The sequence below is a fragment of the Saccopteryx leptura genome, chromosome 9, assembly GCF_036850995.1.
Source record: "Saccopteryx leptura isolate mSacLep1 chromosome 9, mSacLep1_pri_phased_curated, whole genome shotgun sequence".
NCBI classification, from domain to species: domain Eukaryota; kingdom Metazoa; phylum Chordata; class Mammalia; order Chiroptera; family Emballonuridae; genus Saccopteryx; species Saccopteryx leptura.
Genome location: NC_089511.1, coordinates 27,986,790 through 28,004,129, shown reverse-complemented (window position 1 = coordinate 28,004,129; position 17,340 = coordinate 27,986,790). Strand labels below are relative to the sequence as shown.

General features: G+C 46.3%; 1 protein-coding gene across 4 annotated transcripts in view; it reads right to left on the bottom strand.

Moving 5' to 3' along the window:
* WWOX (WW domain containing oxidoreductase) overlaps positions 1 to 17,340 on the bottom strand; it is a 1,014,498-nt gene that overhangs the window by 499,477 nt on the left and 497,681 nt on the right. The gene's annotated exons all lie outside the window — the stretch shown is intronic.

Sequence of the window (17,340 nt, the reverse complement as noted above, 5' to 3'; positions counted from 1 at the left end):
TATGTGCCTTGACCAGACAAGTGCAGGGTTTCGAACTGGCGACCTCAGCGTTCCAGGTCGATGCTTTATCCACTGCGCCACCACAGGTCAGGCCATTGGATGGTTCTTATCAAAACTCTCACTCTACCGCAGAGAACTTTTAGATTAAAATCACAGCTCCTACAGTTTTTTCTCTGTGATGTTGGGCAAATCACTACCCTGAACCTCCAGAAAACCTGTTTTTCCTCATTTGTTACAGTGTAATAATCATACTTACTTCAAAGAGTGTTTTGAGGATTACTGTGATCACCTATGTAAACATTTGGCAGTGTCTGGCCTGAAGTAAAAGCTCAGTTTACCATTTATTGAGCATCTACTATAAATTAAATTCTATATATATGCTAATATTTACAACAACTCTTCAAAGTAAGCACTGTTAGTCATGTGACACTGAGGGAGACTGTGGGTAGATAACTTGAACAAGGCCACACAGCTTGGTCTTGAATCTGGGTCTATCTGTCACCAAATCCTACACTATCATACTAGCTTTCTTCCAGAAAAAAAAAGAAAATATATATATATATATCAGGCATATATATATCAGGCCCTGGCCAGTTGGCTCAGTAGTAGAATATTGGCCCAGCATGTAGAAGTCCCATGGTTTGATACCTGGTCAGGGCACAGAGGAGAAGCAACCATCTGCTTCTTCACCCCTCTTCCTTCTCTCTCTCTCTCTCTTTCTCCTCCCCACAACCATAGCTTGGCTTGAGCAAGCTGGCCTTGTGCACTGAGAATGGCTCCATGGACTCCCCTCAAGCTCTATAATAGCTCAGTTGCCAACCAACAGAGCAGCGGCCCCAGATAGGTAGAGCATCGCCAGGTAGGGGGCTTGCTGGGTGGATCCCAGTCAGGATGCCTGTGGGGGTCTGTGTGCCCCCCTGCCTCTCCAAAAAAAAAAAAAAAAAATCAGACAAGGTAATTGTTCAAAAATACCTGGAAGAAGAATACATTTCTATCCATTTGACTCTATTTTCAGTTACAATTCACATCCAAAGATTCTCCCCTTATTCATTTATTAATTAAAATATTTAAAAACAAGGTAGGTTATAGGGAGGAAGACAGAAATATAAAGGCAAGTGATGATGAGGAGGGAGCCTACTCACTGCTTAAACGATCGTAAGGGTGACTATTCAAGTTTCCTGTGGCCGCACTGTTGCCTCAGAAGCTCATTTGCTAGAGAAGGGACACTCCTCTCTGTAATTTATGAGGTATTCTTCGGTTTCAGACAACATGAGAATAAGACATCAGCAAACTTGTCCTTCGGACTTGTGACGGCCCCTCTTTCAGAAAAGAGGAACCCTCTGAACAGCAGTTGGGTGGGGAATGTTTTTCCTCCTCTCCCACCCACCCCTTGTTTCTCCTCCTCTGTGCCCTGTGTCTCTTCACCCAACCTACGGAACAACTCTCTGTGCCCAAGGAAAGAGGGCCGTTGGGTCTTATTTCCAAATATTTCAATTATAAATCAATCGTTTAGCAAAATTCAGTGAAGTTTGCAAAATTTCCCTTTGAATCAGCTCCCACAGAGAATCCAAAAAGTCTTGGGGGCAAAATTTCCACCAGTCCCCTTGCAGGTTTCAGTCAACTTCTCCGAGCTCAGTCCTTTCCATGTTTCTGATTTTATGTGCTCAGTAATACGCCCTCATAACTCAAATGGGATGAACCAATTAAACATTTCCCTGTAGTCTTTAAAATAGCTGCTCTTGGCATGTTTTTTGCATGGCACAAACCTCTGCGGGAGGATACGATAGAAATCTTGCACTATTTAAATATAGAATTGGGACATCAAAGAAAGGGTTGTATTGAAATAACATGGATAATTAAGGAAGTGGAGAACAGTAATAACTGATTTACATAAAATGCTAATGAGTCTCTTGACTTGTTTGGCAATTTGCACTTTAGGCTTGGTAACGGTGGCTCCAAATTTATGATCTAATTTTTATTTTAATATTTTCTTTTAGCAAGTTGTAACCAATACTAATGGGCGCCTGCCAATGTCTAACTTCTTCCCCTTTTAACCACCCAGAAGCTTCTTTTCCCAATCGGATCAAGCATACAGGGTTCAGAGGTGCGACTGGCCCGGGAGCTTCCGGGACAGCCTGTTTTTAGTTGGGTTTCTTCCTCTGTTACGGTGTTGGTGTCGTCACGGATGATCAGTGGTGTTCAGAACAGTCACAGCTGGCTGAGCTCACCGAGTTGGAAAAGGTGGAGAACAGACATCCTGTTACAGAGGCTAAGTGGTGCCCTGTACTGCCTGCTCCTTGCTATTCCGAAGGAAACACTGGGGCACGGCACCCTCTCGCCCTGAGTTAGTGCTTACTCGGCACCATTCTCTGGTGCCTTTCGCTTCTGAGAAGAAATTATATGCTCTGAAAATTCCTGTTTTATTGTACTCGTCGAATGATCTCGCCTCACAGGGCCACAGCCTCCCGTGAATATGAATGAGGGTTTGCGCTGTTCCTTCAAGACGCGTCCGCACGCTGACCTTCAGCGTACCCTATTTCCCTCGGAGCCCTCTAAGCATGATCCATTGCTTTCTCAGGCCATTCCCCCTTCACCCCATTGATGGGTTTCAAAGCTACTTAAATTTCCAAGTCCTGACGCGCTACGGCGGTGACCAGGGCTGCGCCTTGCTCTCTTATGGATTGCACAAGGTCACCGCTGGGGAGAGGGAGGAGGCAGGCAGAGCATTTATCAGGATGTATTGCTTTACTTTTTCTATCCATCACCAAGGCGATGATTCTATTTTAGTGAAAATCCATTGAACTCCGATCAAGTCAGATGGCTGTTATCATTGGAAACTCAAGAGCTGTCAGGCCATAATCGGTACAAATGCTGGACCCCGGAATGGGGGGCTCCAGGCCAGTGAGATGGCCTTCTGGGGATCTTTTCAGTCATTCTTGGTTTTAAAATTTCATCTGATCATTTTAGTTTAAGTGTCTTTTTCAGCTGTTCTCTTTGCAGTAAGATCTGGTTAGGTGAGGTAGAGTGAACCGATTACAGGCAATCCAGGTGGTTTGGAGACACGGTGGTTTCTCTTGCCGTGTTAGACTGCTTCTTATGGCTTTAACAACCTGGCTGCCCAGCGCAATGCCTGCGCACGCCCAGGCAGTCACAGAAACCTGAGCAGAAAGAGGGCGCACACGCATTCCAGGCTGAGTCAAAACCACCATACTCCAATTACCTTCTTTTCTGGTCTCCTCAATACATAAATATTCTGATCACCACATTTGGCCACAGAACGCAATGTTTACAGGCACTTTAGCCTTCCTAGCTGCAATTTTATGATACATGCCTCTACTTGCATTTGCAGGTGTTTGGGAAGGTTTTAAGTCTGTGGCTATCACCTTGAATACGAGAGATGGGGATGAGGGGGGGAGGAAAAAATTCCAAAGCTCTCAAAAAAATTCTTTTTAGCTTGTTTTTTGGTTATGGATTCAATTAAATCTGACATTTGAATAAAGTCATTCAAACATGTTTGCTGCCCTGTTGGTATGCTAAACTTTTACTAAAGGTGGGGGGGGGGTATGTGGGGGGGGGGTTGAAATAAGATGACACAATGGTTTTATATCAGGACCCTGCCGCTCACAGCGATATGTAACTTCTAAGTATCCAAAATCGAATTATTTTCCTCATAGACTACCAAGGATCCCATTTCTTCCACGGCCCCCGCTGAAGGCCAGTCCCTGGAGCGGGGGCAGAGAAGGGATGAAGTTAGGCCGCCTAAAGCTTAGCACCTGTGTGTCTGTGTTTCTCTCACCAGTTCTTAAAATTTAAAGCAATCTTTCCGTGTATTTTCTATTTTGCAATCCATACCTTTATTCCTTTTTATTAGTGAGGGTAATTGAATATTGACTGTGCATTCTTAAATAAATTTCCATGCTAAACAAGAGCAACAATAATCAGGGCAGTTATTTATTGGTCACTTAATGCGAATCAGGCTTTGTGCCAAGTGCTTTACATACGCTGTCTCATTTGAGACTGAAAACCACCTCCAAAGGAGAAGGGGACATCTCCATTTATAGATGAGGAAACCGGGGGCCGGAGAGCACCAGCGACTGACCAGACTATCCCACGACCCCGAAGAGGCAGTTGTGCAAGAATAATACTGGTGTCCACCTTAGAGAGCTGCATTAAAAAAAGGTAAACAATTGAAACTCTATTAGTTTCCTAGGGTCACAAACTAGATAGCTTAAACCAACAGAAATTCTCTGTGCGTTCAGAGGCCAGGCACCCGAGATAAAGGTGTCAGCAGGGTGGGTGCCTTGTGGGGGCTCTGAGGAAGGAACAGTCCCTCTGCCTCCTTGCCAGCTCCTGCTGGTAAGTGGCAGGCAGTCCTCAGTGCTCCTTGACTTGCAGTCACACCTCCCCAAACCCTGCCTCTATCTTCCCTTTCACCTCCTGACGCATGCCCATTTCTGTCCCTTGTAAGGACCCTCTTATCGGATTTAGGGTCCACCCTCATCCAGCATGAGCTCATTTCGATCCTGACCTTAGTTACATCTGTGAAGATCCTATTTGCAAAGAGAGTAGCATTCTGAGGCCTCAGAGAGCCATACACTGGGGGGAAGGGACATGATATTCAGCAGAGTGCAGCATCCATTCGGAATCTAAAGCTTGGTCGGTGGGACTCGGAAGCAGTGCACCTTACCATCATGCTATCATCCACACCGAGAGGGTGCCATGCGCCCCCGGCACTGGCTTCTGGTTGTTCCACATGCGTCTGAGAGGTCAGATCTAACAGTTCCCACAAGGCAAGGCACCCACGAAGCATGTGCCACGATGATGATCACCATGGCTGTTCTGCACATTCTGGAAAAACTAGCATCTCTGGGGAGGTGGGAAAGGTCAAAAGAGGTAGATGTGTGTGTGCGTGCATGTGTGCATGCGTGCACACACACACACACAAATCCAAGAATATATCCCTGGGGAAAAGAGGGTCTGGGAAGCCTTTAAAAGCTGCCCAACTTTCCTAAACCCCAATGGACCTGGCTGTGGTTAGACCAGACACACTGACGGAAGAGAACCAGGGAATTAGGGATGTGCAAGAGCTCCACCCTGCTCCACTGACGCATAGAAGCCCCGACACCAGAGACGCAGTTTCCGGAGACATGCCCAGGAGCAGGGATTCTTAATACTTGGCCATCATTCACTCCCCTCTCCTTCCTCTGGAGAGAAAAGAAAAACAAGGCAAATAACAGCTCTAAATTTTTGGTAGGGAAGGATGAACGGACAGAGGAAAGGGCAACCTTTTCCAGAGGGTCTGTTCTAATAATAAAACTTTGGGGATGAAAAAGGGATGCACATAAAAGAGAAATGCAACCTGGACAGAAACTATTTGTCCTAAAACAAAATCTTATTAGGGATCATGTTGAATATAAAAAAAGTCTTCCAAGTCACTGAGCTAATGAACACGGGCACCATCTAAGCTACAAAAAAGGACTGAATGCACATCTCAAAGGGAGACCTTATAGACGGAACTAAAACCAACTGTCCAGTAAACGATATCCAGTTTATGGCTCAAACCAGCAAAGATTTTAATACCTCTGAAATGGAACAAACAAACAAAAAATACCGTGTTGAATTTTTTAGACTCTTTTGGTTCCTGTTCGCCCTCCTGCTAGGTCAGACCTCTCCGCCTTGGCCCTCTGGCGTTAGGGCTGGACTGCTCTCTGTGGCGGGTGGTCCCGGGCGTGTAGGATGTTGAGCAGCATCCCTGGCCTTGACCCGCTGGATGCCAGTACCATCTCCATCCCTTACTGCGGCAACCAAAACTGTCTCAGGCATCGTAAAATGTCCCCTGAGGGGCAACATTGCCCCTGGATTCTACTATTCTAGTGGGAGAAGTCAGAAAGCTAAACACTACACTTCCAGGACTCCCTGACAGCTACACCCTGGGCACAAACCAGTCTCGCCGATTCCTGGGTGTTGCCATGTGAGTCACGTGTAGCAGCAGCGAGGGAAGGACCGTACTCCTTCTCTGGGGCTTTCCTTCCAGGCAAGTGAGGGTACATGCAGATGCGGTTTCCTGTCTCGTCCCAGTGGTGAAGAGGGGCCCTGGGAGTGGAGGTGGCTCCGGCTGACTCATCGGCCAAGCTCCAGTTGTAACTTCAGCAGCAGAAGCTCCCTGGAAGGTCACTTCTATATCACTCAGGGAGCCATTCCTGCAGAAGACCAACCCTGAAGCCACTCCTTTGCTTGTCCAACAATTCTGGAAGCATCAAATTGCCTTTATTAAACCCCTTCCTATATGAAACACACAGAGAGCTTCCCACTGTATCAAGTGACCACCATGTTGTCTGTCTCATCAGGGAGACTCAGAAATTCTGAAGATGCCCCATGTCCGGGCTTCGTCACCTACTGTTCCCTGTGCTGGCAATGCACTTCCTTCCTTTATCCCCCCTCCCCCCACACCATGCATTTGCCAGAGTGGTCCACCTACAAACATGGACTTAGATTCCAAGGCCGAGCTAATGCATGGCCCTCTCAGCGGAAGGGCTTCCTCTTCCAAACTGCCTCTTCCTCAAGGCCGTACACCTTCGCTCCTCTGTCCTTCCCCTCTTTGTCACTGTCCTTACACTGAATGTTCAAACTGCTTGTTCATATACCTTGCATTAACTATACTGTCGGATCCTAATTCATTCTTAAGCCCCCAGTGCTTAGCTCAGAGTAAGACTATAGTGAATGGTAGCTGCTGAATGGTGAATGGATGAAGAAATGAATGGATCTCATAGATATCATTCCTGTTGGCCTAATGACATTTTATTTGATGGTCCTTGCCCTTGAAGATTTTATAGAATAGCCAAAGGGAGTCAAGACTAATACAGGGGGTATAAGGGTTAAGGGGTGGTTTTGATGACCAGTGTATTTAAGAGGAGGTTTAGCTGAGGGCAAAGTGGAGTCCAATGTGATAGAATCCAAGTGCACATCCTAAACCCCAGCCAGGAACACGCCTGGAGGAGCAGGGAGAAGCCCTGTCCTTGATGCCTGACAGAAGCGACAATCGAGGCTCAATATGGTGTGAGACAAATATACCAGGAATCAAAAGGGAGATTGCTCAATAAGTTCATTAGAACAGCAGAATATAGTAATGGGTTTTCTGACCAGTGTCCTGTTAATTTCATCATTATAACTTTAAATTCTCTACCAAAAATATAGGGCCCAGAAAAGTATATTCATATTGAGATACTTCATTAAATAACAATGCCCAAGTTAAAAAAAGGGGAGGGGTTAAAAGAGATGTATAGTTCAGCTTCTAGAAAGATGGTCTACTATTAGGAGGAGATACCTAACATGTAAGCGCCAAAGATTTGTAGGAAGTGCATCCGTGGGTTCTCAGGGACGCGGCTAGCAAATATAAAACAGTGTTTTCCTCCACCACGAAACAGGCTGAGAAAATTTAATACAAGAGGCTCTTAAGAGTGGAATAAACTGAATTATTCTCAATAAGATAGATCATGTTTGTATTCAGCATTGGCGTGGGTTTATAAAGCGATACTGTCTTTGTGAACCCGTTTTCAATTACAATGAGAGCAAACCCTTCTGCACCAGTGCCCTCAGCCCAGGCGGCAAGGGTGTGGTGCTGGGATGCGCTGGGGGGACGTATCCCCGGCAGCAGGAGTCTGAGCACCTGCTCCACAGCCACCAGATGAGTGACACTGACTAAATCACTAAATTCCGATGCCTCAGGGACATTCGTGCACGTAACAGAAAGCTCCTTAACTGTGACACTGTCCCACGCCATGAGATGGGCCATATCTCTGTGTCCATTTCACAGATGCGGAAACAGGGGCACAGAGAGGTGAATGGACTTTCCCATAGTCACAGAGCTTTTTTTTTTTTTTTAAGATTTTATTTATTCACTTTATAGAGGGGAGAGAGAGAGAGTGTGGGTGAGGAGGAGCAGGAAGCATCAACTCCCATATGTGTCTTGACCAGATAAGCCCAGGGTTTCGAACCTGGGACCTCAGCGTTCCAGGTCAACGCTTTATCCACTGTGCCACCACAGGTCAGGCGGTCACAGAGCTTTTAAACTTTGCCATCTAAGATTCAAGCCAAGTTTTGCCTGACGCTGTGACTCACACACTTCTCCACTTTGGAGTCCACCACAAACGGCCCAGACAGAACCCTGTGGAGGCACCCATGCTGGGGCCGAGCCCCACAGGCGTCCTCCTCCAGAAGCGTCCTTGATCTGAACGCCCGGTGTGAGGTAACACATTGCTTCCTTGTTTCAGATCCACCTGGCCAGAAGTTTCTGGGACTGGGGGCTCAGAGGGCGCAAACTGATTCACTTTCAACTGGCGATTGGGGGATTTCATGGCAAAGAAAGTGTCCCCACCACTGCCCCCAGCAATACACAATGACAAACAGAAAAGAACGCTTACTGGCACTTCCCTCAGTGGCAGAGGCTGGGCGGAAAGTCAGGGAGGCAGTAGCCCACCCACTGCTCACAATCACTTGCTGAGGAAGGTGCTAAGAGGCTACTTTTGTCCGCCTTCTATGAAAAGAGAAACTGAGGTGTGAAAGGTTCCATGCTAGGATCAAGGCTGCACAGTTAGTTAAATGGTGGAGGCAGGATTCAAACCTTGACCTGCTGGGCAACCAAGTACTTCGGCTTCTCTCCATTTTCATGGGTATCAATTACTGACTGTTTGCTGGGCACTCTCCTAACTGCTGTGATGCAAACTCTCATTTGACACCTGCAATGGCCTTACAGAGACGTTTGTGGAAGACAAATACCCTACAGCGCAATACCAGGCAAGGACCGCTGCAGAGGAGGAAGAGGGAGAAAACTATTACTTTAGACATGAATAAACTAAAAAAACTGTATTTAAAACCCCAAGACAATTATGTAAGGGACTTTTTAATGCAGCCAGGTTGAGTTTTAGGGTTAGACACAATACAAGGACAACCCAACCTGCCTGAAACCCTTCAGACACTCTTCATTATGGAACTGTCAGCATCTGGACACCGATACTCTCTGCAGAGATGCTGTCCTCTGGCTTAAGTCTGAATTTCCTATGGCGCCTCCGTGGGAAGCCTTCTTAGGAGGGCTGCATGTCATGAGAATTAAATGCAAACTTTTATCTCTACTTTCTAAATCTCCTCCTTTCAATCACTAATCTCTCCAGGAAAGAACACAACCAAACAGTCCCATTAGGTGAAAGGAAGATAGCTGATGTAAACCCCCCTGAATTAATGGGCCTGCTCTTTCCTCCACAGTGGCCCTTCCCAAGATGACCCTGCCAATCAGCAGATCTTGTTTTGTCTGCATTTCCCAGTGACTCCAGACCCCACTCCCGGCTGAAGGAATCTGCTTAACTTCTCAAATGGGCACCCCACCAAAGGGCTTTAAAGGCTAACTAAAATTCACTGACATGTACACATCCCAAAAATGATTTTTAAAAAGGCAAATTACAATATGCCAACCTTGCAAAACAGACGGTGCATTACGAAGTGACCCACCGTTCTGAGACTTGGTTGCCCTGGCTGTCAAACCAGGATCTCTCTGTGCCTAATGATGGAGACAAGCCATCAGGATGGGCCCCGGTGAGAACACAAACAAGTGATCCCCCCCAAATCTCAGTGTCTTAAAGCCACAACACAGAAGCACAATGTATTCCTTTATGTCCACATTGGCCCAGGGGGCTCTGGACTTGTTGTCCCTCCAGGAGGCCCAGTGATAGGGCCGCTGGTGCCTGGAGTGTTGACAGTCGGCATGGTAGAGAGTAACGCACATCACACGTTAGGCTCTTAAAGGTTCTGCCTCAAAGAGACCCACATCACTTCCACCCGGTTCAACTGGCCACAGCAAGTCGTGTGGCAGGGAAGTTCCATCATACCATGTGCCTGAACAACAGAGAGAAACCCAGGAACTGTGAGCACCCCTAGGGACTGCACAATGGATAAGGAGAGGCCAAGGACACGTGAAAAGTCTTCCGCTGGGTCTCTCGCACGTGCATCTCTGGATGGGGCACAGCCAGATCTCACCTACCACTCCAGAAGCCCTTATGCCTCCTTGGAAGCACATCACCCCTAACCAGGGTTCCCTCCTGCCATAACCCAGACCACCTCAGAAAATTCCACCAGGCCCTGGCCACTGCTATCTTTTGTCCCCATCACGTTTACCTAATAGATGACCCTACCAATTCCCATTGGCAGCCCTTTGTAGTGTAATGAACAGGACGCGGGCTGATGAATGCGGCCGCTGCACAGAAAACGTCAGTTCTTTCATTAAGCAAACCTTCCCAAGTTCATTGTATCGAACCAGGGTTTAGGCTATTAGGCTGACACATGACAGAGCCAATTCTAGTCACATTGTAAGTGCCTATTCATGTTCGGCAAATTCCATTTTACGCATACACACACATTCAGAATTGGACTCTTGTTGCCTGCAACTTTTTTCCCTTGAAATCTATTTTCCCATTTTTAACTGTTAATAATTAAGAAAAATTCAACTTTAATAACAGAGCCTCAACAGGCCTAATTCAGGGAGAACATAATGGATCACCACACCGAGTTTCTCTGCTGCTGGCTGCCCCACAATGCTTGCTCTGCCCAGATGCACCGATATTGATAAACCGTGTCCATTTGTGAAAGGAGAAAAAATAAAATATTTGCGTGCAGAGTTTTGACTGCTGGCTCTTCTTTCTGCTCACATTGTAAAAGGGAAACGTTATTTACAAGCTTGTAATCCTCGCTAGTGAAAGGGCACAGGGCTAAAGGCATTATTCTCCGGGACGGGCTGTGAATGAGGCAGCCTGACAAAAACAGAAGCTCAGAGCATCCAGGGCCAGGAGTCCTGGTTGCTTTATCTTTAACCTGCCACCGTCTACATGGGTGGTCTATCTGCCACATTCATGCAGCCAACGTGCAGTGGGTGCCCACTGGGTGGCCGGCCCACACTGGGGATCGGGATGTGAACATGAAGAGTTAGGGTTTGCGGTCCAGAGGGAGAAAGACAGGTCAACCAACAATTACATTCAGATATGCTCAGTAGGATTATGGATCTTGAATCCGACCTCTTTTCTCTATCTCCAGTAAGACCACCTGGTGTATATGGCCATTTTTGCCCTCTGAGATGCCCAAGCTACCTTCCAACTGGTCCTTCAGCTTCCACTGATGCCTCCTACAGACTGAAACCATGTCTTTTTAAAAATGTGAATCAAACCATGTCATCTTCTTGCTTACAAACTTCCAACGGCTTCTGTCACCATTCGAATAAGGTCCAGACTCCTTACAGCGGCCTCATAGTCTGGTATTGCCTCCCTCTCCAACCTCATTGCCTGTCACTCTACCCGGCTCCAACCACAATGGCTGCTAGTCCTCCCTTGAACAGATAAGGCACATTTCTACCCCAGGACCTTTGTATAATATTTATCATGTCTCTGGCTAGAATCCCTTTTATTGAATCATCTGTGTGGCTGTCATCATTCAGGATCTGGTTCAAATGTCACCTTTTCAAAAGGTATCTCTGACCACATATACAATTACTCTCTATTTCCTTCATTTTATTTTCATTTAAAATGATTTTATTTATTTGTTTCTTATTAATTTTCCCCCACCACTTAAGTGAAAGCTCCTTGGGGGATGAGAGTTTGACTAACTTACCTTAGTATTCAGAATAATGCCTGACTCATAGTAGGAAATAGCAGCAAAAACAGAACACTAATAATAAAAATGTGTTACTATTATAGAAATAATATTTACATATTGCTCATTCTTCATTCTGTAAGATCTTTACCTGTATTAACTCTCTTAATTCCCACAGCAATTCTATGAAAAATCATTATTATTATATTCACTCTAAAGATGTGAAAACTGAGGTGCCAATAAGTTAATACCTCACCCAAAGATGCACAGTTAACAAATGGAGGACCAGGATCCAAACCTAGGCAGTATGACTCCAAAATGCTAATGAGACTCCACACTGCTTCTAAGTGCTCAGTAATATTTGCCAAACAAATGGCCACAGGAAAGCGCTGGGCAAATGGGGTGACTGAGTGGCTCATGTGATGTGAGACTCACTTTCCTAAGCAATAAAATTAAGTCCATAGGCCAGTGGTCACTCTCCTCCCTTCCTCCCTCCACCCAGATTTGGAAGTATCTGCTATGTACCAGGGACTGTTCAAGGGGCTGAGGTCCTAGCCATAAACAAAACAAGGGAAATGACAAGCCTGCTCTCACAGAACTTGCATGAGGGATGGGGGCAGAAATGAGGAGTTCGGTAAATCTATAAGGAAAATAGGAAGCACATATCAGGAAGGCATTACAGGCAGGTCAAGCCACTCAGTGTACTTAAAACTGTTTTGTAAACACACGCATGGGGCCACAAAGGGAACTGCCTTAGGAATAGTAGAGTGCCTGTACAGCATGAGTTTTCTGGGCTCCTGGAGATTGTCAGTGCTGTAGCCAGGTCACGGAGCATAGCGAAGCCTCCAGGGGGCCCAATGATAAGAGCGATGAGGTGGTCGGTCATGCAGGCATCAGTAGAAGGTCTGTGTGGGAAAACATAGTATGTTCTAGAGAAGAGCTTCAAGGTCGCAAAACCTAGTCAGGTCTACAGCGAGATCAGTAGAAACCAGAGCCTTTCCCAACAAAACCCACTCTCAAAGTCTCTGCAGTATGAAAACATTCCAGCTCAAAATGTCTGCTGCACAACACAGCAAGAATCAACACCTCCACAAACCCGGGGCTGCATCTCAATGACGAGGAGTGCCGAGGGTTTGACTTGAACCTGCTGCTGTGCAATAGGACACCCCGGAGCTAAAAACAAAACAGAACAAAAGAACACAAATCTGTGACCTGCCTCAACTTGATTACTCTGGGAAATTCTAACACAGAATGGTCCAACACTCCCAGATAAGCCAACTGAGGGTCAAGAAAATACTTGCACCTCCCACCCCTACCAGAAGCTATCATAAAAAAGAGACAGTGACAAGTGTTGGCAAGAATGTGGAGACACTAGAATCCTCAGACACTGCTAGTAGGATTGTAAAATGACACCGCCTCTTTGGTAAGCAGTCTAGAGGCTCCGCAAACTGTTCAACACGCAGTCACCATATGGCCAGCAATTCCACTGCTAGGCATACATACCCACGGGAATAAAGACATATATTCATACAAAAACTTGTTGCTAAGTGTTCATAGGAGCACATTCATAATAGTCAAAAGGTAGATATATATCAATTGTCCATCAACTGATAAATAAACAAAATATACCTATACAACGGAATATTATTCAGTCATAAAAAGAATGACAAAATGCAGAGATGCTACAACATGGGTAGACCTTGAAAACATTACACTAAGTGGAAGAAGCCAATGACAAAAGGCCACAAAACATACGAGTCCATTCATACGAGCTGGCCAGAATAGGCAGAGCCATGGAAACAGGAAGGAGATTTATGGTTGCCAGACGCTGCTGGCAGGGGTTGGGGGGTACCTATTAATGGCTATGGGATCTCTTTCCAGGGTGATAAAAATATCCTGTAATTAGACAGTGGTGATGGTTGTATACCTTTACAAATAGTCTAAAAACCACTGAATTGAAAGGGAGAAGATTATCTAGTAAGAAAGTATATCTCAGTAAATAAATAAAACAATGGATGTTCACTTCCGACATGAAGGCTCCTGTCCTGCTTGTCGTCCCCGGATGGCTCTCAGATGTGACCCAGCTGTCATGCTGAGAGTTAATCTCTAGCGAGACCCACACAGCAACAACCAACGAACAACATCCAACAAGGAGCCCAGGCGCTCAGGCCAACAACAGCTCAAAAATGAATCCTGACCAGAACAATGAAGGCGGAACTGGGAGCAAACCCTCCCTGGTCCAGCCCCAGGCAAGGATGGCTACAGCCCAGGCCTCTGACTACAGCCTCAGAGAGGGATGCTGAACCATGCCGGTCTTCAGCCACAGAAGTGGTCATGTGACAAGTGTGTGTTGTTCTAAGACAAAAAAAAAAACTTCCTGTGAGTCGCCCAGCTCCACAACTGAAATGTGACCGCAGCAGGGGCCAGGGCTCCCTCCGTTTCCCACACTGCGTTGTTCGTGCCTCTGTCCCTGGACCTGGTTCTCAGGGCTGGATGCACAGAGTAGGGGCTCAGTGAAGTTTTCTAGAACTGAGCGAAATAGTTTTAATTCTCTTTTTTCTACATGAAGCTAGAAGATGCTCTCAACAAGAAAGACACAGAACAATGAAAGAGAAAAAACACAAGGAAATCCCATCACGCTGTGATGTTCTGATCTCTTGTATTTGGCTTGAGCTCTGACCAAGGCTCCCAGTGCAGGCTAGTGGCCGTGCCCTAACCCATGATTCTATGTACAGAGAGGCAGTGGCTCTAAGGACAGTGGCCTCACTTATCCTGGACAAATTCACCGTCAGAGCAGCACCCTTCCGTGCTTCCCTGTGAAGCGCCCAATCCTAATACATCCCAAACCCCAAAGTCGAGCCATCAGTTCCCGTTATTTAAAGATGCCTTGGGTCCAGGAATGATGCACAGGGCTGCTTCCGGAAGCCTTCCCCCACCCTCTCCCTGCCCCTCTGCAACACGTCGCTTTCGAGGGAGATGTATTACAGGGCTGTCAACACAAGCCTACCTTCACGGAAAAAGATAAAAATAAGAAACACCTTACAAGAAGATGCCGCGGCGAAAGCTAAATCATAAATGTTTGATAAGGAATGGTCAAATCCAGACAAATAACTGTTCAATCCCACTTTGTATTAAGCAGATAAAGTCATACAGAAAATCAATGTGATATATTGAAAAGGGGGAAAGAAATCGCCAAGCTTGGGGATTGGGCTGCCCGGTGTTATGAAGTAGTTGCTTCCTAAGAACCTGATAAGACGAGAGCAACATTAATTTTTAAAAACGGGGTGCTGTTTGCTGACTTGCTGGACCTGTCGATGGCGTTCCAGTCCTCCCCTCAGCTGCTGGAGGCAATGTCTGGAGTGACACAGGCACCCCGCACGAGGATGGTGGAGGGGAGACTGGCTCCACCGTTTCAGAGGACCGTTTGCCGATTCCTACGGCACCAATTACTTTGGAGATGTACAGGCCCATTGTTCCGGCCCTTCTGCTACTGGAAAATCGCCCTTTCGGTATCTCTGCTCAAGGAGACAAAGCATACATGCAGCAGTGTTCATTACTGGATCGTGAATAAAAGCAAAATAAGAACTCAACCTAAATGTCGACTAATGGAGGAATGGGTAAATAAATGACAGGACATCCGTATGGTGGAACACTACCCAGCCAGGGCGCACTGGGCGGTCTCACTACATGTGCTGGTACCAAATCATCTCCAGGAAATGAAAGAAAAATAGCAAGGTCATGAACAAGATGCATTCAATGGTCGCAGGGGCATGCATTTTTTAGAAGACTATACATATCTGTATCTGACAGTTAATACATATGATGTTTCTGAAAGAGTCCACAATAGACCTGTAAAGGTGGTTTCTTTTGGAGAGAGGATCAGGGATGAGGTACAGATGGTAACTTTTACTGTGAAATGGTATCAAAAGGTTTGAAACTTTGACCATGAGCTTCTGTTTGTTTTATTATCTGCCCTAAGTAGTGGGTAAGTAGCACAAACAACCACCAACAACAAATGAACAATACAAAAGGGACAGTACAAACTTTCCTGGGAGGTGAGAGCCCTGGTCCATTTTGTGAATTATCTGATAAAGACTGAAGGATCTTTGGGTGATGATCATCACTAAAGCTCAGGACCACGCCCTCTCCTGATGGGGACTGAGCCAGGGAGGCTGGAGCTTCCGCTGGGCCGGTGTTGAGTGGCCTCCTCCACCTCCAAAAAGAGTATCAGTGTCTCCAATTGTCTTCCGTTTCTTCCAAGCTCACACCAAACATCCTCAAATAAACTGTACAGGTTTCTGCCTCAGGTGCGGGACCTTTCATTCATAGAGCGCGTGTTGGAGGCCAGTGTGCAGGCACCAGTCTACGCTACCACCTGTCCCTGCACTACCTCCCTCTGCTGGTGGCATCAATAGATACATATATAATCGGTAATTTAAAAAAGAGAAGCAGAGTTCACTAAAGTAAACGGATGGGAACGGCCTTCTGAAATAGAGAATACTACAAGAGCAAATGCTTGCACAGAGATGATAATCAACTCCAGTGTTGTGCGGTGAGCGACGTGACGTGTCTGCTTTGAGGTAAAATGACAGAAAATGAAGATCATTTAAGAGCTTACGGATGAGCCTGAAATGACTTGACTTTATTACAGGCATTAACAGCTTGTTACATTCCTGGCAGCTGGGGGGGGCGGGGGGGGAGGGCAGTGGTAAGGAGGCAGTCCATAAAAGGAGCAGGAAGCCCAATGGTTTGCCTTCTGAGATGAATGTCTAAGGAGACAGGAGTGACTTAAAAAAACGGAAATAGTTTCCTCCATTGACCTTTGACGTGACACTTTCTATCTTCACATAGGCGAACGTCTGAACACTGTGGTTTTTCAAATACTTTTGGCACTGGTGAACTGGGAGCAATGGACCCCTTTAGACAAATAAACAGAGCTCTCTCGGCCCCACCCTCCGGAGTCAGAGCTTAGGAGTGGGCTTTGTGAACAAGTGCACTTGGGAAACTGGCAAACATCGCATAGACAGAGGACTTCATTTCTTTTTTCTGTCAGACCTGTTGCAACAGCAGTCATACCCAAGTCATTTGCACTTGAGAACTGGAATATTAAGCTTTTGTTAACACTATAAATGGGGGGAGGGAGTGGGGGTTTGGGGGTCTATGCTGGAAAAGGGTGGTTGGGGGGCAGATGTTCCATAATTCTATGTCTTCTATGCATGGTCCACCAAGAAGATCTGGCCAGCCTCCGTTACTGCACACCAGCTATGCTATCCTTGCAGCGAATCCCCTTCTGTTACTGTTTAGACAAGAATTCTGCTCCTGTTTTAAGACTTACTTACGGTCTTGTGCTCAGAAATGCTCAAATGGGTACAACCATCACCAAGGGTGGGTGGGAGCGCAGAGGGGAAATAAAAACTGAAGCATCAGTCTTGTAAAAAAAAAAAAAAAAAAGGGAAGCATATGAAAATTTATAACAATGTCTTAGAAGATACTATTTTCACATTGAACTTTTTGGTGGAGCTTCTCAAACTTTAGGACGCAGCAGAACCCCTTCGGAGGGCTTGTTACAACCAGGCAGCTGGGTCCCACGCCCAGAGTGCCTGCTTCATGTGGTCCGGGGTGGAGCCGGAGACTGCAGCCTGAGAATGCGCGTGTCTAACGAGTTCCCAGGAGATGCTGACGCGGTCACTGACTCTGCCTCCATCTCCTTTT